We start from the raw sequence: 23499 nt of genomic DNA, 5'->3' as shown, positions 1-23499 counted from the left end.
AAATAGCCTATTTAAAAAATCAATTGAAATAGATACACTGTTTGCAATTTACATCACTGTCTTATTTCAAGGTGCTGTGTAGATGCACCTTGAATGCCATGATAACAGTTGGTGGCAATTTAAATAGTTATTTTTAATAATTCTAAATAATTACATACATTAATTAAGGGTTCATTTAGCAATCTACAGAAAGAACACAATAAAGATAAGAGTTGATGTCTGCAGAATTAGGTAAAAATAATGTGATCAACTGATTTCCTAGAGAAGGGAAGATGGAGGAAGCAGGATAGCAGGTTAAAAAAAATCAGCATTATTTCAGTAACAATTTTTGCTGAATCAGTGATTTCCAAGATGAAGTCAGCAAGATGAAGTCATCACAGGTATACAGCATAAAAATGCCACAGAGAGTCAGGGCATTCAAGATGAGTGTCAAAGTCACATATAAGGACTAAAAGATCAGGCAGTGAGAGACAGTGATTGAGGCATTAATCTGGTATTTGGAGATAAGAAAATAGGAAGGAAGATCAGTGTAGATGGGGTCAAACTAGAGAATGTAGAGAAGTTCACGTATTTGGTGAGCAACATGACGTATGATCTAGACTATAAGAAGTAAATAGCGACTAGAATAGTGAAAGCAAGAGTGAGTTTGAACGCAATGGATAAGATCTGGAAAAGTAAAGTGATTAGCTTAGGAACAAAGCTGAGTGTCTTGAAAACGTGTCTGTTTAGCAGCATGTTGTACGGATGTGAGACATGGGTTATAACGAAAGATTTGAAGAGAAGGATGTTGGCATTTGAGAGAAGTTGTTATAGAAAGATCCTGAGATTAGAATGGATGCAGAAGGTCACCAATGAGGAATTATATAGGAAGATATAGCCAAAAGAGAACCTACTACAGAAGATTATACAACGGAAGTTACAGCTATTTGGGCATATCTGCAGAATGAACAATGAGCGAAAAGTTAAAACCCTGGTATTCAGCATAATGGATGGGCCAAATAAAAGAGGCAGACCTCACAGAGAAAGGGTAGATGATATAGTAGTTTGGTGCGGAGCTAGTTTACAGAAACTAAGCCACTCTGCACTGGACAGGGAAAGATAGAAGGAAATAGTGAGGGAGGCATTGTACACCAACTTGCTTTGAGCCCATGGTTGTTGGTGATAATGATGATGAAACACCCTTGGGTTTTGGCACATTATGTAAAATATACAGTTATGTCAAATTCTGTGCATGCACCTGCCATTCCTGTAAAGCACAAACTTAGTCCAAATAACATCTCTGACAATATTCTTATTCTTTTGTGAGGAATTAAAAAAGAATTAAACAAATCAAACATAGGATACATAAAACAAACAAAAAACATATTATGAAATAAACAGTTTTTGTCAATAAGCTAAGTCACTTATCTGATTAGCAGATAGAGTGAAATCAGAAAAACACTCGGTATTTTCAGTGACCCATACACATTCAGAGAATTTATATTTACTAGGGTTAAAATTAAAGAAATCCTTTTTTGTGTGCAAAATTTTGTATATAGTAATAGGATGACTTCACATCTTTCTTGAATATTTGATTTAAAGCATTACATTGCTGTCTATGTTGGGCAAGATTGTTTAGTTCTCAGGAAATATTCACAGTCCATTTGTATAGCAATTCAAATGCTATACTTAAGATTTGGGGTCTTGACTGTGTATGAAAGAGAAAGAGCCTAGAGCACTGGCCCTAGTGGAAGATCTGAGGTTTGTACCATAGTCAGCAAAATTAGGCCACGTCGTGAATCAGACAGGCCATGGATTTTAGCAGATGCTTATACGTTCATTGTCTGATGCATGAAGTTGCAAGGGCACTGTGTTGCTAAAACACAGGCACTCCTAAAAAGTGACAGATACTGGACATTCAAAAAGATTAGCCCAGGTACATCCTGACCTAAAACCAAATAAAAGGTGCTAATGAATAGAGATATTTTGCCTGAAATATCTGGCAAGATACAAGTGGAAGTAACAAGCAGAAGCAATGAAAAACAGCAGATGGTACATAATGGTTTGTTCTAACCTATAAATATCAGGTTACCTTGCTTTAACTCTTTCTCCAGCCTAGGACGTAGTGAAGAGTCCTGTGGTTAACTGCACTGGTCCATTGTATTAGGCATACATGTGCTAGTGTACTTGTAGGATCTATGGGGCACAATACCATACTTTATGGACTATAACCTTGGCTGAGTGCCTTCTCATAGAACAGAACCTGTGGTTTTTCCAGCAGTTCCATCAAGGCCTGCTGAGCCAGCTAGCTGTATGAGTTGTGAGAGCATATGGAGAGAACACACACTCTCAAGTCAATGGATAACAATCTGAAGTGAGCCTAATTCTGGAACCCTTTGAGAACTGTACTTGTTACTACAGGCCTGCTTTAATTCAGCAGGAGTTAAGCACCACATAGGAATGAGCCACAATAGTCCTAATAGATGTCCATCACAAATAGTCACACTAATATCTCTAATACAGAAGAGGGCAAATTACAGCCCATGGGCCACATCCGGCCTCTCAGCCATTTTAATCTGGTCCTCAGGCTCCTGCTCGGTAGAGGGGTCTTGGAACTTGCTCTGTTCCATGCATTTTACAGAAGCAATGGCATGTTCCCCTTCTGGCTGGCTCCTACGTGTAGGGGCAATGAGAGGACCCTGTGTACTGCACCCAGCCCAGGTATGTTAGCCACAAGGGTGCAGGCCCGACCCCACCCCCCCGCCACAGAAGAGTACCGCACACAGTACGCGGCAATGCCTCTGCGTGCAACAGAGCAGCCCCTGTGTGTGCGGCCCCCAGGGAGTTCCGAGCTGCTCCCAGCTCTTCTGCCATCCCTGAGGGGATCCCACTGTGAACGGACACTTATCTTAGCTGCTTCTCTGTGGGCTGGGGTGGAAGGGCGAGAAGCAGTCACCATGGCCCTGTGGGCACATCGGAGACCCTGTAAGGCTGGGCCCTCTGTGAAGGCCACACATTGTCTTGCTGACAAAACATCCCCATCCTCTAGGCCGAGGACTGTTGGTCACTGCTCACAGAAGAGGGCACACTGTCTGCAGGGATGACTGACCACCTTTCCCTCTCTGTGTGTTCTCCACAGCTGGACGAGCCAGGAGTGAAGGGCCAGCCAGTCCACCGCAGCCAACTGCCAGAGCCCAGGGGACATGAGGGCACGCCAGGTTCCAGGAACAGCTGATGCAGTGGCACATCACTGTCCTAGAGGGCACAGAGCAGACCTCCTGTGGTGGGTATGTGCCTGGGGACAGTTCCTCAAGCAGAGTGATGTGTGTACCAGCATGGCAGTACATCCGCCTCATGCTGCTGCTCCTGGCTCCCACCCTCTGGTCCACCCCTGCTATGATCATTCCCCATCTGCCTGCCACCCCTGCTATGCCTCTGCTCCCTCCCCAGGTGATGCCCATTCCCTCTCCTCCTGCCCCACCTATCAACCCTGAACTCACTCCTGTCCTCCCTACCAACCCTGACCCCACTCCAGCCCCTTGTCCTGGCCACCTCCCTGTGCTCCCTGCACCCACCCGGCCACAACCCCAACAATACCCCTGCAACTGAGGTGGAACATGGAGCCATCCTCTATGCCCCTTGCAGTTATGAGTTCCCCTCCCATTTAGGAGCCTCCTCCCCATCATAGTTAGGAGCCCCATCTCCATGCCCACCTTTTGTTGATGTAATATAAATAGACATTATTTTTTGTTGAAAACCAAAGAGGTGTGTATATTGGAAAGTCAGGGAAGGGGGGAAGGGAGGGGTTGTGGTGGGGGAGGGATTGTGGTGGGGAAGGCATCTGACCACAAGGCAGAGGCCACTTGGGAGGAGGCCCTGGAGAGAGTTACTGGGGAGCTTGAGAGAACATCTCCCTCAGGGCCTCCTGGATGCACACCCCGGCCTCATGGGCCTGTCAGATGGCAGCTGTCCATGGCTGCTTGAACGCTTGCCCCTCACAGCCGGCATCTGCCCCCGACCCCAGGAGGAAGGCCTCCCCCTTCCTGTACACAATGTTGTGGAGGACAAAATATGCCACAATCACCTTGGAGATGGTGCTCCCCGTCATCGAGGTGGGTCAGCAGTCATCGGAAGCACACCTTAAGGTGGCTGAAGGCACACTCCTCCTGGTTCCTGGCCTGATTCAGGCAGGCATTAAATCGGTCCCTCTTGGGGTACATGTCTACGGTATACTGCTTCATCACCGATGGCATGAGGGGGTAGGCCATGTCTCTCTACGATGCAGAGTGGCATCTGCACATCCCCAACCACAAGGTCCTGGTGGGGGAAGAATGTGCCCGCATCCAGCTTTCAGTACAGGCTGAAGTTTCTAAAGATGTGGGTATCATGTGCCCTGCCCAACCACCCAACAAAAATGTCTGTGAAGTGTCCATAGTGGTCAACCAGGGCATGCAGCACCATCGAAAATTAGCCCTTGTGATTTATGAATGGTGCTGCTCGATGTTCTGGGGCTCGGATTGGGATGTGGGCCCCATCTATGGATCCCCCACAATTTGGGAACCCCAGAGCAGCAAATCTGGACATGGTTGCATCCATGTCTCCCAGACGGATGACCCTCCTCAGCCAGATGGAGTTGATGGCCCTCACCACATGCAGAAGATCACAAGAAACACAGCAAACACACAGAGAATGAGAGAGAGGGGGTGCCTGGGCCCTAGGGAGGTGCCCACCCCCCTCCTATCCCCTCTTCCCCTGTACACCCCAGGAGCCACACCACACCAGCCTCCCCCTAGCAGCTGGGCTGCCTCCCCACAGCAGCAGGGCTGTGTGAGGGCAGAATGGCACAACCCTCCCAGAGACAGGGCTTCCCCCCACCTCCACCCCCACTCCACCCCCAACAACCCCCACCCTTCATTTCCTGAGGGTCCCCCTTATCCAGGATTCTCCCACCCTGCTGGATTGCAGCCCCAGAGTGTCTTACCTGCAAGAAGAAAGGCCCAGTTGTGGACTTCCCCACTCGAAACTGGTTGGCCACCTACTGGTAACTGTATGGGGTGGTGAGCTTTTTCAGGGGGATGCCGGGCTGCAGGTGGGTGTCTAGGGTTACCAGGTAGCTTCAGAAAAAATACCGGACACACTTGATCAGGGTGGGGAGAAGAAGGGACCGGCCGGGAATGGAGCGGGGCTGGCCGGGAGTGGGGGGGAGGACCGGAAGCAAGCCTGGTTGGGGGGGGGGGGGACAGAGGCAGTGGGACTGGCTGGGGGAGATCGGTAGGAGGAGGACTGGCTGGCAGGAAGAAGGGCTTGCCAAGAAGGTGTCGGGGGGAGCAGGGCTGGTCGGGAGGGGTCTGGAAGAGCGGGGCTGGCTGGGAGGGGAACAGGGGGGAAGAGAATTGGCCGGCAGGGAGCAGGACTGACCCGGGCACATGCAGATCCCAGGGTGCTGCCCATCCTGCGCACGGTCCTGGCGAAGCACGAGCGAGTCCGGCTACGGCTCCACAACGCACTTGAACAGTGCTCAGGAGCACAGACAGGGCTTCTCCTCCTCCCCAAGGCATCACTCTTACATCAGATGCAACCAGAAGCTCCCAGCGCAGATTGCGGCCCGCTTCCCAGCCACTCCTCCCATCCCCGCCAGGCTTCCATCGGGCGCACAACCGGAAAACCAGAAAACACCAGACATTGCACATGACCGGTATTTTCTGAATTTATTTACAGGACAGAGGGCCCAAAAATGGGACTGTCCAGTTGAAAACCAGACACCTGGCAATCCTATGGGTGTCGCATCATTGGAGGGCAGGGGCAAGCCAGGCACACAGCTCCAAGAACATCTCCTTCCTCATCTGAAGTTTTGGAGCCACTGTTGGTTGTCCCACTGCTCCATTACCAGCTGGTCCCACCAGTTGGAACTGGTATCCAGCCTCCAGAACTGACTCTCCACAGTGGGCTGTGATTGCCAGAGTGTAGCTGCCACACTCAGGGAGAGGGTCTCCAGAGTGAACATGGGGTCAAGCTCCAGCAGGGCCAGAAAGGTAGCGGACACAAAGTGCAGCAGAAAATGCAACATGGCAGTATGGGGCTATGGAATGCCCAAGGGTAACTACAGCTCCACGGCACCAATGGAAAAGCTATGGCGTCCAAAAAAGCACAGGGCAACCATAGCAGGAAGTGCTGAAGCTTTGCTGTCCCTCACAGAGGTAGGAAAGCCCACAGCTGAAGCATAGAAACTGCTGTCCAGGGGGGTCCCTTTAAGTGAGTGTCTCTGCAAGGCTCCAAAGCAACTGGTGACCTGACTCAGAAGCAACTGCCTGAAGTGATTCTGGGTGGCCTTTTTTTCTAGAGAGTGTTCTATGCGTCTGGACGCTCTCTTTCACGAAAGTGCATCACTTTTTCGATGTGCTTTTGCAATGTGGACATTCTCTTGCGCAAGAAGTTTTTGCAGAAGATCTCTTCCACAAAAAGCATCTTGCGCAAAAAGCCTGCAGTCTAGACGTAGCCATGGATTAAGGTTAATTAACTGGCCATGTCAAGTGTTGAAAAGAAACAGACCCTTCCTAGTATGGAGCAAGTTTGCTAGTTAGTTACTGAAAGTGAGTCTATTTTTATTATTCATAGAAACTGACCCCTTGAACAGTGGGATGGTTCCCCCCAGTGTCTAAAGCCAACATTTTCTCAGCTTAAATGTAGCATTGCTCCTAAGACATCGGACATTAGGCTTGGATCTAAATGAAAGCAAGGTAGAAATGGCTCCTGAGAGGGACAAGTGTCTACGCAAGAATAATCTTCTTTTGCACAGGAACACAGAAATATGAATTGCGTCAGATAACAGAGCCAATTTTATCATTGACAGAACACTTGCTGAAGCAATCCCACTAAAGTTTACTGAAAAATATCTCACTCTTTTAAATGTTGAGTGCCATATGACATGAAGCACAACAAGATATGATATAATGCAGTAGGACACAAAACAATAGAAAAGAAAGCAGATACTGATATAGCATTGAATCCCAAGGTGAAATGCAACACAATATGCAACACATAATGCAACACAAATAATACACTAGCACACAATGGATACTTGTAGAGGCCCTCTTTTCTTAAAAAAAAATCCCACAATGTCTTAGATGATACCTGTAATGTAAATGGATTGGTTTATTACCTTTGGAGGTCATTGCAGGCCTGGGATAAGCATAAGGTATGTCTACCCTACCACCCTAGTTCGAACTAGGGTGGTTAATGTAGCCATATGAACTTGCAAATGAAGCCCGGCATTTGAATTTCCCGGGCTTCATTTGCATGTTGCCGGGCGCCGCCATTTTTAAATGTCCGCTAGTGCGGACTCCGTGCCCGCGGCTACACGCGGCACGAACTAGGTAGTTCGGACTAGGCTTCCTATTCCGAACTACCTGTACGCCTCGTGGAAGGCTGCTATCAAGTCCCCCCTTACTCTTCGCTTCTGCAGACTAAACAGACCCAAGTCCCTCAGCCTCTCCTCGTAGGTCATATGCTCCAGACCCCTAATCATTTTGGTTGCCCTCTGCTGGACCCTCTCCAATGCGTCCGCATCCTTTTTGTAGTGGGGGGCCCAGAACTGGACACAATACTCCAGATGTGGCCTCACCAAAGCCGAATAAAGGGGAATAATGACATCTCTGGATCTGCTGGCAATGCTCCTCTTAATGCAACCTAATATGCCATTAGCCTTCTTGGCTACAAGGGCACACTGTTGACTCATATCTAACTTCTCATCCACTGTAACCCCCAGGTCCTTTTCTGCAGAACTACTACTTAACTGGTTGGTCCCCAGCCTGTAACTATGCTTGGGATTCTTCCGTCCCAAGTGCAGGACTCTACACTTGTCTTTGTTGAATCTCATGAGATTTCTAGTGGCCCAATCCTCCAATTTGTCTAAGTCACTCTGGACCCTATCTCTGCCCTTAAGCGTATCTACCTCTCCCCCTAGCTTAGTGTCATCTGCAAACTTGCTGAGGGTGCAATCTATCCCCTCATCCAGGTCATTAATAAAGATATTGAACAAAACCGGTCCTAGAACCGAACCTTGGGGCACTCCACTAGAAACCGACCGCCATCCTGACATCGAACCGTTGATCACTACCCGCTGGGCCCGGCCTTCTAGCCATCTTTCTATCCATCTTACCGTCCATTTATCCAATCCGCATTCCCTTAACTTGCTGGCAAGAATATTGTGGGAGACCGTATCAAAAGCCTTGCTAAAGTCAAGGTATATAACATCCACTGACTTTCCCATGTCCACTGAGCCAGTTACCTCATCATAGAAGCTAATCAGATTGGTCAAGCACGACTTGCCCTTTGTGAATCCATGCTGACTATTCCTGATCACTTTCCTCTCATTCAAGTGTCTCAAAATGGATTCCTTTAGGATCCCTTCCATGATTTTTCCAGGAACCGAGGTAAGACTGACCGGCCTATAGTTCCCTGGATCGTCCTTCTTCCCTTTTTTGAAGATGGGCACTACATTTGCCTTTTTCCAATCATCCGGGATTTCGCCCGATCTCCACGACTTTTCAAAGATAATGGCCAAAGGCTCCTCAATGACATTTGCCAACTCCTTCAGTACCCTTGGGTGCATTAAGTCTGGACCCATGGATTTGTGTACGTTTAGTTTTTCTAAATAGTTCCTAACCTGTTCTTTACCCACCAAGGGCTGTCCATCTTCTTCCCATCTTGCGTCGCTTAGCACAGGAGTCCAGGAGCCGACCTTGTCCGTGAATACAGAGGCAAAGAAAGCATTGAGTACTTCAGCTTTCCCCACATCCTCTGTCACTAGGTTACCTCCTTCATCCATTAGGGACTGCACACCCTCTCTGATCACCTTCTTTTTGTTGACATGCCTGTAGAAACCTTTCTTGTTATCCTTCACATCCTTAGCCAGTCGCAACTCCATTTGCGCTTTCGCCTTCCTGATAACCCCCCGGCATTCTCGAACTATACATTTAAGCTCCTCCCTAGTCATTTGTCCAAGTTTCCACTTTCTGTAAGCTTCCTTTTTGTGCTTAAGTACACCAAGGATTTCCCCTGTAAGCCAATCTGGTCTCCTACCAGGTTTGCCTCTCTTGCTACGTGTCGGGATGGTTTCTTTCTGTGCCTTCAATAAGGCTTCTTTAAAATACTGCCAGCTGTCCTGGACTCCTTTCCCCTTCATGTTAACATCCCAGGGGATTATTTCCATCAGATCTCTGAGGGAGTCAAAATCTGCTTTTTTGAAGTCCAAGGTGTGTATTTTACTACTCTCTTTTCTTCCTTTGGTCAGGATCCTGAAATCTACCATCTCATGATCACTGCTTCCCAGGTTGTCACCCACCTCTACGTCCCCTATTAGTTCCTCCCTGTTTGTGAGGAGAAGGTCAAGCTGTGCACGGCCCCTGGTCGGATCCTTCAGCACTTGTACCAAGAAGTTATCCCCAACATTCTGCAAAAACTTCCTGGATTGCCTGTGTACTGCCGTATTGGTTTCCCAACAGATGTCAGGGTGATTAAAGTCCCCCATGAGAACCAGGGCCTGAGATCTGGAAGCTTCGCTCAGTTGTTCGAAGAAAGCCTCATCTACCTCATCCACCTGGTTCGGTGGCCTGTAGCAGACACCAACCACAACATCACTGCTGTTTGCTCCTTTAAACCTGACCCATAGACTTTCAACAAGTTTTTCTCCCTCTTTATACTGGAGTTCAGAGCAATCATAGTGCTCTCTTACATATAGTGCAACTCCTCCTCCTTTTCTCCCCTGCCTATTCTTCCTGAACAATCTATACCCTTCCATGACAGCGCTCCAGTCATGCGAGTCATCCCACCAAGTCTCTGTTATCCCAATTAAATCATATTTCTTGGCCTGGGCCAGGGCTTCCAGTTCTTCCTGCTTGTTGCCCAGGCTTCTCGCATTAGTGTACAAACACTTCAGGTAACCAGTTGATTGCACTATCTTCTCCATTCGAAACTGGGGTCCTCCTTTCTCGCTCCTTGCTCTATGCATTTCTTCCCGGTATCTGACTTTCCCACTCCCCTCAGGGTTTTGGTCACCGTCCCCCGACGAACCTAGTTTAAAGCCCTCCTCACTAGGTTCGCAAGCCTGCCCGCGAAGATGCTCCTTCCTCTCTTCGTTAGGTGGATCCCATCTCTTCCTAACAATCCTTCCGCCCGGAACAGAGTCCCATGGTCGAAGAAACCAAAGCCCTCTCTGCGACACCACCTGCGCAACCACGCATTTACGTCCTCAATTCGACGATCCCTGCCCAGTCCTTTCCCTTCAACAGGGAGGATGGACGAGAACACCACTTACGCTCCAAAGTCTTGGATCCTTCTTCCCAGTGCTACATAATCCGCAGCAACCCGCTCAAGGTCATTCTTGGCCGTATCATTCGTTCCTACATGGAGAAGCAGGAAGGGGTAGCGATCTGAAGGTTTGATCAGCTTGCTAAGCCTCTCAGTGACATCCCGAATGCGAGCTCCCGGTAAGCAGCACACCTCTCGAGATTCCAGGTCCGGACGGCAGAGGGATGGCTCAGTCCCTCTTAGGAGGGAGTCCCCGACCACCACCACCCGTCGTTTCCTTTTGGGGGTGGTGGCCGTGGAACCCCCATCCCTAGGACTACGCATCCCATGCCTTTCAGTAGATGGTGCTCCCTTCTGGTTTCTACCTTGTGAGGTCCCTTCCAGAGCATTCAGCACTGCAGAGCCTGTGGAGAGAGCTTGAAAGCGATTGCTTACCTCTATAGCATCGGGGGAATCCCGTGCTGGCCTTTTTCCCCTTCTAGAAGTTACATGCTGCCAGTTCTCCTCTTGGTCGCGTACTGCCCTCACTGGCTCCTCTGCCTGCCGTGCTTGAAGGATCAATTGCTGCCTTCTATCGAGGAAGTCTTCATCCTCTCTGATCAAGCGTAAGGTCGACACTTGGGCCTCCAGTCCTCTAATTTTTTCTTCCAAAATCTTGACCAGCTTGCACTTGGTGCAGATGAAATCCGTTCTTTCTTCCGGGAGGAAGACAAACATGGCACACGCCGTGCAGGTAACAACAGCAGCAGACGCATCATCAACCATTGCTGCTGTCCTGGAGAAGGGATTTAAAAAGAAAGACAAGAGAACCTCCCGCCCTTCCCTCAACTCCCTCTCAAAACTCCCTGTTCGCAAGCTCCTTGGTCGCTTGCCCACTGCCTTATAAAGCCCCTCCCCCTACCAAGGCTCAGCCAATCAGCAGAGGCTTCTACAATTCAAACTTAATTAGAAGCCAACAGTTTCCACCTGCCAATCACAGCCCCTACCAATCACAGCACAAACTCTATCAAGGGGAGGGGGGAAGGGGAAAAAAAAAAAAAAAAAAAAAAAAACCTCACTCTCAAACACAGGGGAAAATAAATAAATAAATAAATAAACAAACAAACAAAAAAGAACACACACAACCCTCACTCACAAACACAAGCTCAGCATACAGCAAGAAAGCCCCAAGCACAACACCCACTTCTCCCAAGACTCCTGTATCTACTTCTCCTCTACCTGGAGAGCTCTCCCTCTAAAGCCTCACTCAAACAGGGGGGGAGCAGGGAAAAAAAAAAAAAAAAAAAAAAAAAAACACAAACCACCACACACCAAACAAACACAAGCTCTGCACACACTGAGAAAGCCCCAATAACAAAACACACTTCCCTCAAGAGTCCTGTATCTGCTTCTCCTTCACCTAGAGAACTCCCTCTCAAAACTCCCTGTTAGCAATCACCTGTTCGCAAGCTCCTTGGTCGCTTGCCCACTGCCTTATAAAGCCCCTCCCCCTACCAAGGCTCAGCCAATCACCTGTGCCCACTTTGGGCATGTCTTCACTGGGGAGTTATTTTGAACTACCTCCCCTTATTTTGAAATAACAAGGCGAGTGTTCACACTACCAAGCCCGCTATTTTGAAATAAAGGGCTCATTATTTCAAAATAAAAGCTCCTGCTTGTGAAGAGGAATAGCTTATTTCAAAATAGTTATTTCGGAGGTTATTTTGAAATAACTCCCTAGTGTAGATATAGCCTTTTTGTCCTAGGCTGGAGTGAATCATAATTTCACTTTTTGCACTCCGTGAGCACAAGAATTAGGTAGTCATAAGTGATGAGGTCAGGCAGGCACTATTTGGGTACATCTAACAGCTAACAGGAGAGTTTGGGAACAGCTAACAGGAGAGTTTGGAGAGGGAGTTCTCCAGGTAAAAGAAGAGTAAAAACGGGACCCTTGTGGTAAGTGGCTGTCTGGAGTGTGTGTTTGTGTGTGGGGGAGTTATTTGCAGTGTGCTGAGCTTGTGTTTGTCTGTTTGGTTTGTTTGTTTGTTTGGTTTGTTTGTTTGAAGGAGCTTCTAAAAGGTTTGAAATCTAGAAGCCTCTGTTAATTGGCTGAGCCTCAGTCAGGGGGAGGGGCTACCAGAGCTATATAAGCCTGTGACTCAACGACCAGGGAGAGCGCGACCAGGAACAGCTAACAGGAGAGTTTGGAGAGGGAGTTTAGAGGGCACTAGTGACTTCTGACCTTCTTTAAAACCTAACTCTTAGAATAATCTATACTCCAGAAGTTTAAAAAGAATCCCAGTTTATACTTAAACTTATTCATTACAAACATGGAGACAGAAGCCCAGCAGCAGAGTGGGGGCTATCCTGTTTACTGTGTCGAGTGTAACATGTATGATTATCTGCCCTGTGGGCGGGTGGCATATGTATGCACCCTTTGCAAGGAGCTCCTGACACTCAGAGTCCGAGTTCGGGCTTTGGAGGACAGGGTGGCTGAACTGGAGGAGCTAAGGGAGGTAGAGAGCTATGTTGATGAGACTTTCCGGGACACTGTAGTACTGTCCCACCTCCAGTCTGAGAGCCCCAGTGTTCTTAAGGAGGATGAAAGTCTCAAGGGAACAGAGCATTTAATGGGAGCAGAGGGAAACCATCCCATAGTTGGGACCCTCCTCCCAGAGGATGCTGCGGTATCCTCTCGCACTGAGGATACCTCTGATGGGGAGGGAATGCCAGTTAGGAAGAGGCAGGTGTTAGTAGTGGGTGATTCGATCGTTTGAAACATAGATGGGTTTGTGATGACCGGGAGAACCGTATGGTCACTTGCCTGCCTGGTGCAAAGGTTGCGGATCTCTCGAGGCATCTAGATAGACTTATGTGTAGTGCTGGAGAGGAGCCGGTGGTTGTGGTACATGTAGGTACCAATGACATAGGGAAGGGTAGGAGAGATGTCCTAGAGGCCAAATTTAGGCTGCTAGGAAAGAGACTGAAATCCAGGACCTCTATGGTGGCGTTCTCGGAAATGCTTCCAGTTCCACGCGCAGGGCCAGGTAGGCAGGCAAAGCTTCAGAGTCTCAATGCGTGGATGAGACGATGGTGTAGGGAAGAGGGGTTTAGATTTATTAGGAACTGGGGACACTTTTGGGAGAGGGGGAGCCTATACAGGAAGGATGGGCTCCACCTATACCAGGGTGGAACCAGACTGCTGGCACTAAACATTAATAAGGCCGTAAAGCAGTTTTAAACTAAGAGATGGGGGAAAGCCGATTGGTGAGGAGATGCACGTAAATCGGAGAGAGACTTCTCTTAGAGGAGAATCCGTTGATAGAGATTCTCTAAGCTGTAGTCAGAAAGAGAGGAGGGGAGAGGGCAAACCATGGGCCAGAGCTGACAAACAACCGCATACAAAGGAATCCAATGCATCAGGGAAGGGCAGACAAATAACCAGTGGCAAATTTTTAAAGTGCTTGTACACAAATGCTAGGAGTCTGACTAATAAGATGGGTGAACTAGAGTACCTCGTATTAAATGAGGAGATAGACATAATAGGCATCACTGAAACCTGGTGGAATGAGGAAAATCTGTGGGACACAATCATACCGGGATATAAAATATATAGAAAGGATAGAGCAGGCCGGGTGGGTGGCGGAGAGGCACTGTATGTGAAAGATAATGTAGAATCAAATGAAATAAAAATATTAAGTGAATCAACATGTTCCATAGAATCGCTATGGATAGAAATTCCGTGCTCCAATAATAAGAAATTAGCAGTAGGGATATATTACCGACCACCTGACCAGGACAGCGATACTGACATAGAAATGCTGAGGGAGATTAGAGAGGCTACCAAAATAAAGAACTCTATGATAATGGGGGATTTTAATTACCCCCATATTGACTGGATACATGTCACCTCAGGAAGAGAAGCAGAGATAAAATTTCTCAATGGCTTAAATGACTGCTTCTTGGAGCAGCTAGTGCAGGAACCCACAAGGGGAGAGGCAATTCTCGATTTAGTCCTGAGTGGAGTGCAAGATCAGGTCCAGGATATAACCGTTACAGGACCGCTTGGGAATAATGACCATAATATAATAACATTCAACATTCCTGTGGTGGGAAGAACACCTCAGCAGTCCAGCACCCTGGCATTTTATTTCAAAAAGGGGAATTACACAAAAATGAGGAGGTTAGTTAAACAGAAATTAAAAGGCACAGTGACTAGAGCCAAATCCCTGAAAGCTGCATGGAAACTTTTTAAAGACACCATAATAGAGGCCCAACTTAAATGTATACCCCAAATTAAAAAACATAACAAGAGACTTAAAAAAGAGACACCGTGGCTTAATCACCATGTAAAAGAAGCAGTGAGGGACAAAAAGGTATCTTGTAAGAAGTGGAAGTCCAATCCTAGTGAGGTAAATAGAAAGGAACATAAACGCTGTCAAATCAAGTGTAAAAATGTAATAAGAAAAGCAAAAAAAGATTTAGAGGAACAGCTAGCCAAAAACTCAAAAAGAAATAACAAAATGTTTTTAAAGTACATTAGAAGCAGGAAGCCTGTTAAAAAACCTGTGGGTCCCCTAGATGATCGAGCTATAAAAGGAGCAATCAAGGATGATAAAGCCATTGCGGAGAAACTAAATGATTTCTTTGCTTCAGTCTTCACGGCTGAGGACGTTGGGGAGATTCCTGAATCTGCACTGTCCTTTGTGGGTGATGAATCTGAGGAACTGTCCCGGATTGAAGTGTCATTAGAGGAGGTTTTGGAACAAATAGAAAAACTTAATGTTAACAAATCTCCGGGACCGGATGGCATTCATCCAAGGGTTCTAAAAGAACTTAAATGGGAAATTGCTGAGCTATTATCTGTGGTTTGAAACCTATCCTTTAAATCGGCTTCCGTACCTAATGACTGGAAGGTAGCCAACGTGACACCAATATTTAAAAAGGGCTCTAGATGCGATCCTGGCAATTACAGACCGGTAAGTCTAACTTCAGTACCGGGCAAATTAGTCGAAACAATAGTAAAGAATAAAATTGTGAAGCATGTAGAAGAACATAATTTGTTGGAGAAAAGTCAACATGGTTTCTGTAAAGGGAAATCCTGTCTTACTAATCTGTTAGAGTTCTTTGAAGGGGTTAACAGACATGCAGACAAGGGGGATCCAGTAGATATAGTATACTTGGATTTTCAGAAAGTCTTTGACAAGGTCCCTCACCAAAGGCTCTTGTGTAAATTACATGGCCATGGGATAAGAGGGAAGGTCCTTTCTTGGATTGAGAACTGGTTAAAAGACAGGAAACAAAGGGTAGGAATAAATGGTAAATTTTCAGATTGGAGAGGGGTAACTAGTGGTGTACCCCAAGGGTCAGTCCTGGGACCAAGCCTTTTCAATTTATTCATAAATGATCTGGACAAAGGGGTAAGCAGTGAGGTAGTAAAGTTTGCAGGTGATACCAAACTGTTTAGGATGGTCAAGACAGAAGCAGACTGTGAGGGACTCCAAGAAGATCTCACCAAACTGAGTGATTGGGCAACAAAATGGCAAATGAAATTTAATGTGGATAAGTGTGAAGTAATGCACATCGGGAAAAATAACCCCAACTGTACGTACCGTATGATGGGGGCTAATTTGGCTACGACAAATCAGGAAAGAGATCTTGGAGTTATCGTGGACAGTTCTCTGAAAACTTCCACACAGAGTGCAGTGGCGGTCAAAAAGGCAAATAGAATTCTAGGAATTATTAGGAAAGGGATAGAAAATAAGACCCAGAATATCTTACTGCCCTTGTATAAAACTATGGTACGCCCACATCTTGAATACTGTGTACAGATGTGGTCTCCTCACCTCAAAAAAGATATTTTGGCCTTGGAAAGGGTTCAGAAAAGGGCAACTAAAATGATTAGGGGTTTGGAATGGGTCCCATATGAGGAGAGGTTAAAGTGACTGGGACTTTTCAGTTTAGAAAAGAGGAGACTGAGGGGGGATATGATAGAGGTCTATAAAATCATGAGTGGTGTGGAGAGGGCTGATAAAGAAAAGTTATTTATTAATTCCCATAACAGAAGAACTAGAGGACACCAAATGAAATTAATGGGTAGCAGGTTTAAAACTAATAAAAGAAAGTTCTTCTTCACACAGCGTGTAGTCAACCTGTGGAACTCCTTGCCAGAGGAGGCTGTGAAGGCTAGGACTATAACAGAGTTTAAAGAGAAGCTGGATAAATTCATGGAGGTTAGGTCCATAAAAGGCTATTAGCCAGGGGATAAAATTGTGTCCTTGGCCTCTGTTTGTCAGAGGCTGGAAAGGGATGGCAGGAGACTAATTGCTTGATCATTGTCTTCGGTCCACCCTCTCTAGGGCACCTGGTGCTGGCCACTGTCGGTAGACAGGATACTGGGCTAGATGGACCTTTGGTCTGACCCAGTATGGCCGTTCTTATGTTATGTTCTTATGTTATCTAGACTGGCAAGATTTTGCGCAAAAGCGATCTCTTTTGCGCAAAAACTTGCCAACTGTCTACACTGGCCACTTGAATTTGCACAAGAGCACTGACTTTGTAATGTACAAAATCAGTGCTTCTTGCACAAATATTTTGACGCTCCCGCTCAGGGATAAGCCCTCTTGCACAAGAATACTTGTGCAAGAGGGCCAGTGTAGACAGGCACCTTAATTTTTTTGTGCAAAAAAGCCCGATGGCTAAAATGCCCATAGGAGCTTTCTTGTGCAAAAGAGCGTCTATACTGGGCACGGATGCTTTTGCGCAAACGCACTTTTTGCGCAAAAGCATCCGTGCCAATCTAGACGCTCTTTTGCGGAAATACTTTCAATGGAAAAACTTTTCCATTAAAAGTATTTCCGCAAAATCATCCCAGTCTAGATGCAGCCTTTATGTCATTTCTCATGAATTTATAATTATTGACATGATACTTGGTGTTTTTCTTAAATCCCCAGTTACTGACCCCCATAATTACGTGAAAATCTCAGCTTTCACAGCTAAATTTCTAGTCCCTGTGTTTGAAGATGAAACCCTGAAAATGCTTTCAGAGTGCACACTGACAGGTTCAGAACCGAGGCAAAGAGAGAGAATCTCAAAACATACTTTAAAAAAGCTTCTTAATGTTGAACCTTGTTTTATGATATTTGAATGCTTGGAGTTTGCTATAGAGGAGACACAAGCATCTGACCTTTCCTCTGCACTGACCAGCAGGACAGAGACTTCTGCTACCCCATTTGAAAGCTCTGACCTAGGCTCCTTTGAACACAAACTCTCTGGGAGTTCTCACCTGGTTCACAAACCTCCATAACTACATCCCCCTTCTGTGCTATTCTGCCTGAAAGTATATCCCATTGTCATTGCTCCATTCATTTATTCATATATAAATATGCAGCTGCTTTCATGTACGAGGATCCCTGTAAATACCAAACTGAACACTGAAGATAAAGGACTTGGAATGACTTCACATTTATCAATGTAAGTAATTTACTTCTGTGTATTTAATGAAACTTTTAAAATCTTTTTTATTAATGTACTTATTTAAATTTCTGGCAGAATTTAGTTCTCACAAAAGTGAAGAATTAAAATCTACTAACCAAGCATGATATTGAAATGTGCTATTCCCGCCTCTGCCATCTTTTTTTGTATACCTCACTCCTGAAAACTCTTGATAATTTAGTCCCAAACTTCTGCCAGATTTCTGACAGCTTCTAGTGGGAGCTTTGCAAAATGTTATGGTTCCTGTTGCGTTTTTACATAAATAGAGGCCACACACATGCTGTTTTTTGAATGGCTTTTAATGTAGAGCAAGGAAAAACAACAAAACAAGAAAGAACAAAAGTAATATATCCCTGAGAGATAGTGTTCATGACCTCTTTATCAAGCTACAGCTAAACTGAAAATATAATGTCAACTGCCTCCAATTGCTTAGCAACTAAAGATGTATTACAAACATAAATCAAAAGCTATACACACTACAAATTCTCTTTGCACAGATGTTGTTTATTTTGTCTACATGGTTTAACCATTGTTTAAATTTATTTTGAATTTCACTTTTGAATTAAGTGAAAAAGCTCAAAACAAAGTCAAGTTTTAGTTAAAAGTACCACATCTAAAATGTGTATCACTATCATCTTTGGAGATAACATGCAAATAACTTAGGGCACTGGTCTCCAACCTTTTTAACCACAAGATCTTTTCTTCAGTTTAAGTGCAATATAAAATCTATCTCAAACCCAAATGCCCTTGCCCCGCTTCCTTCCTGCTCCCTCTTTGAGGCCCTGCCATGCTCCATCCCTTCCTGAGGCCTCACCCTGCTCATGCCATCCCTCTTCCTCTCCCATCTTCACTCACTTTCACCAGACTGAGGTAGGGAGTTGGGGGGCAAGCTCTGGTCTTAGATCAAGGAGTTTGGAGAGGTTCCAGGTTTAGCCCAGGGTGGGAGATTGGGGTCCAGGAGGATTTCAGGGTAAGAGCTCTCTGAAGCAGTTTGGGTGCAGGGGGACTTACTTCTGAGGCAGAAAGTTGGGGGTAGGAGGAAGTTCAGGGCTGGGAAAGGGGTTCAGGAAGCAGGCTCTGGCTAGGCACCATTTAACTGAGATGGCTTCCGGGTGATGGACATGCCAGCCACTTCCAGGAGCAGGTCCAATGCTATCATTAAGGAGACACTGTTCTTTATTTATATCCCTCATTCTCCATTGATGCTGACAGAGCTGGAAAAGAGAGATGGTCATTGACGGGAGATGAAGGTAACTCATCTTAGGCCATGTCTAGACTGCAGGCTTCTTGTGCAAGAAGCTTTTTGCAGAAGAGATCTTCCACAAAAACTTATTGCGCAAAAGAACATCCACACTGCAAAAGCACATCGAAAACGTGATGCACTTTTGCGAAAGAAACTCATAGGACACTCGGGACCACTTCAGGCAGGGCTTAAGGTCACAAGTGGCTTCTGAGTCAGGTCACCAGTTGCTTCGGAACCTTGCAGAGATACACGCTTAAAGGCACCCCCCTGGACAGCCATTTCTATGCTTCTGCTGCTGGCTTGCCTATCTCTGCAAGGGACAGCAAAGCTTCAGCACTTCCTGCTGTGGTTGCCCTGTGCTTTTTTTTTGGATGCGACAGCATTTCTATTGATGCCATAGAGCCGGAGTTGCCCATGGCTATGCCATGGTCCCATACGGCCATGCTGCATTCTCTGCAGTACTTTGTGCTAGCTGCCTTCCTGGCCATACAGGAGCTCAATCCCGAGCTCACCCTGGAGACCCTCTCCCTGAGTGTGGCAGCTACACTCTGGCAATCACAGCCCACTGTGGAGAGTTGGTTCTGGATGGTGGACACCAGTTCTGACTGGTGGGACCAGCTGGTCATGGAGCAGTGGAACAACCAACAGTGGCTCCAAAACTTCGGTATGAGGAAGGAGACATTCTTGGAGTTGTGTGCCTGGCTCACCCTTGCCCACCAGTGATGCGACACCCACCTGTGGCCCGGCATCCCCCTGGAGAAGCGGGTCGCCATCACCCTCTGGATGCTCCCCACCCCGTACAGTTACTAGTTGGTGGCCAACCAGTTCAGCATAAAGAAATCCACCATCGGGACCCTCCACATGCAGGTAAGGCACTCTGGGGCTGCAATCCCTGCATGCTGGGGGGGAGAGTCTGGATAAGAGGGACCTTCAGGAAAGCAGGGGTGGGAATTTTTGGGGGTGGGGGAAAGTCCCATCCCTGGGGGTTTGTGCCGTCCTGCCCTCACACAGCTCTGCTGCTGAGGTGGAGGGGGGGGCCTCATAGGAGGTGACTCCTGGGCTACATCTAGACTGGCATGATTTTCCGGAAATGCTTTTAATGGAAAAGTTTTCCGTTAAAAGCATTTTCGGAACAGAGCATCTAGATTGGCACGGAGGCTTGTCCACAAAAGCACTTTTTGTGGAAAAGCGTCCATGGCCAATCTAGATGCGCTTTTGCTCAAAAATGCCCTGATCGCCATTTTCGTGATCGGGGCTTTTGTGCACAAAACAAATCTGAGCTGTCTACACTGGCCCTTTTGCGCAAAACTTTTGGGCAAAAGGGACTTTTGCCCGAACAGGAGCAGCATAGTATTTCCACAAAAGGCACTGATTTCTTACAGTAGGAAGTCAGTGCTTTTGCGGAAATTCAAGTGGCCAGTGTAGACAGCTGGCAAGTTTTTCCGGAAAAGCGGCTGATTTTCCGGAAAAACTGGCCAGTCTAGACACAGCCCCTGGGGTGTGCTGGTAGAGAGAGAATGGGAGGGGGGCGGTGTCAGTGTACAAGCAATGGATAGTTCACCAGGGGTACGTCTACACTTCTTTTGGAGCTTCCGGAAAAATTTATTTTGAAATGCGTGTCTACACGCAAAAATGGCAATGAAATAGCCATGTGCTATTTTGAAGGATAGCATCCACACTGATCAGACGCTATCTTGCATTTAAGGCCACCTGGAACCAGTTCAGGCAGGATATTAGGTCAGCAGTTGCTTCAAGGGGCTGCTGCCTAAGGCTAGCTGAGATGCGTGTTTAAAAGGAACCCCCTGGACAGCTATTTCTCAGGTTCTTCTGCTTGCTTGCCTATCTCTCTGAGGGACAGCAAAGCATTTCCTCTGTATGCTTTGGTTGCTCTATGTTTGGACACCACAGCACACCCTGACATGGAGTTGGAGCTGCCTCTACTGCTGGCCCCACACTGCCATGTTGCAGTTTCTGTAGCAATTTCTGCAGGCTGCCTTCATGGACATGCAAGAGCTTGACTCCGAGCTCATCCTTGAGAACTTCTGCCTGTGTGCAGGAGCAAGGCCCTTCCAACTGGCCCCCACAGTGGAACAACGCTTCTGGAGGCTGGACACCAGTTCCAACTGGCCGGTGATGGAATGGTAGGACAACCAGCAGTGGCTCCAAAACTTCCGTATGAGGAAGGAGACATTGCTGAAGCTGTATGCCTGGCTCACCCCCTGCCCTCTGATGACATGACACACAGATGTAATCCACCATGCCCCTGGAGAAACAGGTCACTATCGCTGTCTGGAAGCTCGGAACACCCAACAGTTACCGGTCCATAGGCAACCAGTTCAGTATGGGAAAATCCACCATCGGTGCCCTCCTCAAGCAGGTATGGCACTTTCAGGCTGCAGTCCCTGGAGGGGGAGGAGTACTGGAAAGAGGGACCCAAGAGAAAGGGGGGCTGGGGTTGCAGGGGTTGGGCTGTGCATGGTGGGGGGAAGGTGCAGAGGCTTGCCGGGAGGGATGGGCCTTTGAGCAGCCATGCACAGCTGCCATCCACCAAGCCCATCAGATGGGGGTGTGTATCTGGGAGGCCCCGAGGGACAGTTTTTCTGAAGAACCCTAATAACTCTCCCAAGGATCTCCCTAATAGGAGCCTGTGCCTTGCCCCTCTCTGCCTTTTCCACAACAATCCTTCCCTTCCCCATCCACCCATCTTCCAAGAAGAACCAATAACAACAGATTTAATAAAATCCTTAGGTTATTTATTTGGGATAGAAGTAACTGAGGAGGAGGGGGGCTGAGAACTTGGATATTTGGAGGGGGAAGGGGAGCTGAGAACCTTGGAGGGGGGAGGGGAGGTGAGAACATGGATATGGGGAGGGCAGGGGGGACTGAGAACTTTGGAGGAGGGAGGAGAGGCTCAGAGCTGGGGCTGAGACTGGCACGTGGTTCTGGTGCTTCTTCTCCCCCTTGTGTCTGGAGACCTCGGTGACCTCAGAGGTGGGGGGATCCTGGGAGGATAGGGAGATGTGCAGGAGGGGAGCCTAGAGCAGGGTCAGGCATGGGAGGGGGCGGGGTCAGACATGGAAGTGGGGGGCAGGGACTGGAGCAGGAATTGGGACTTGTGCCAGGTAGCTCAGTATTTGCCGAATGGTCACACACCTGTTGTAGCCCTGCTGCAGCAGCTCAGTCCACATCTGGGCCTGCCACTGTGCATTGTCCCATCGGGTCAGTACACACACCTGGGCCTGGCAGCACTATCCCTGTGAGCGGGTGGTGCCTCGAGCATGCAGGCATGACAATGTGCCATATGTGGCACTCGAGTCTGCGCGTGTGTGTGTGTGCCCTTGTCTCCAGCCTCTTTTCAGTGGTGGCTGGTAGAGGGAGGGTGTCCTCCCCCCTGGGGGGTCAGCAGCATGTCTGGACTCCACAGAGCCTGTGAGCAGGAGCCCAGGGGTTGCTGGGGCTCCCTCCTGGGGCTGCGTAGTGCATGTGCATGGACTGCAGCACATAGGGCAGGCCAAGAAGGCTGAGCAACGATGGCATCACAGCCCCATAGTGCCCATCACCCCCACCCTGTGTGTACAAAAAACTAAGAGCACTCACCTGATGATTCCTCCCCTCCCTTGGAGGATTCCTGGGAGACATCCAGGCCCTGGGATACTGGCTCCAAAGTGAGCATGATGATGGAGCTTGCCATTTCTTCCTCCTCCTTCCCCTCGTCCTCCTCCTCTTCCGGGGCTGGGACCCCCGGGTGGGTAACAACAGACTTTTCCAGCCCCAAGTCCATCACCTGGAGTGGAGAAAGGGCTGCACCCCCTCAGGATGCAGTGCAGGTCTTAATAGTAGGGGTAGGAGTGGGGTCCTGCCTTGGAGTGTGAGGCTGCAAGCTCTTTGACCATGCTGTGGAGCTACTCTGGCTGTAGATGTCAGCGTTGTGCCATTTGGAGCCCAGGAGGTTCTCCTCATCACCCCACACCTCAAGGAGGGCCAGGATCTTTGCCCCCGCCCAGGACAACACATGCCTTTTGCAGCCCTTGGCAGGCTTCTGGGAGCCCTGTGCATACTCCTTGGGATGGGCAGGGGGTTCTTGGGGGGCTTGTGGCTGGGACATAGTACCCAGACATGTGGCACTGTCAGCTGCGCGGTCTCTGGAAGCTCTCAGGGCCAGCTTCCTGCCACAAGCCCTGTCCCTTGTGTCTGCAGCTTTAAGAATGGCCAGGAAACAGGAACTATAGAGTTGCAATGAGTGTGGACAGAAAGGCCAGAAGGGCATCTTTGTTATTTCCTGGAGGCCTTTTTTCGACAAAACTCTCTAGTCCATGTCCATGTACACCTTTTTCTGAAAAAGCTTTTTCTGAACAAATCTTATTCCTTGTGGAATAAGATTTACTGTCATCAGAATAATGCAATTGCAATGTGGACGCAGGTATTGTTTTTCTGGAATAACAGCCAATATTCCGGAAAAACGTTGCAGTATACATTCACCCCAGGATGACTTTTAG

The sequence above is a fragment of the Pelodiscus sinensis genome, chromosome 8 (assembly GCF_049634645.1).
Source record: "Pelodiscus sinensis isolate JC-2024 chromosome 8, ASM4963464v1, whole genome shotgun sequence".
NCBI classification, from domain to species: Eukaryota; Metazoa; Chordata; order Testudines; family Trionychidae; genus Pelodiscus; species Pelodiscus sinensis.
Note: the sequence above shows the minus strand (reverse complement) of the source record.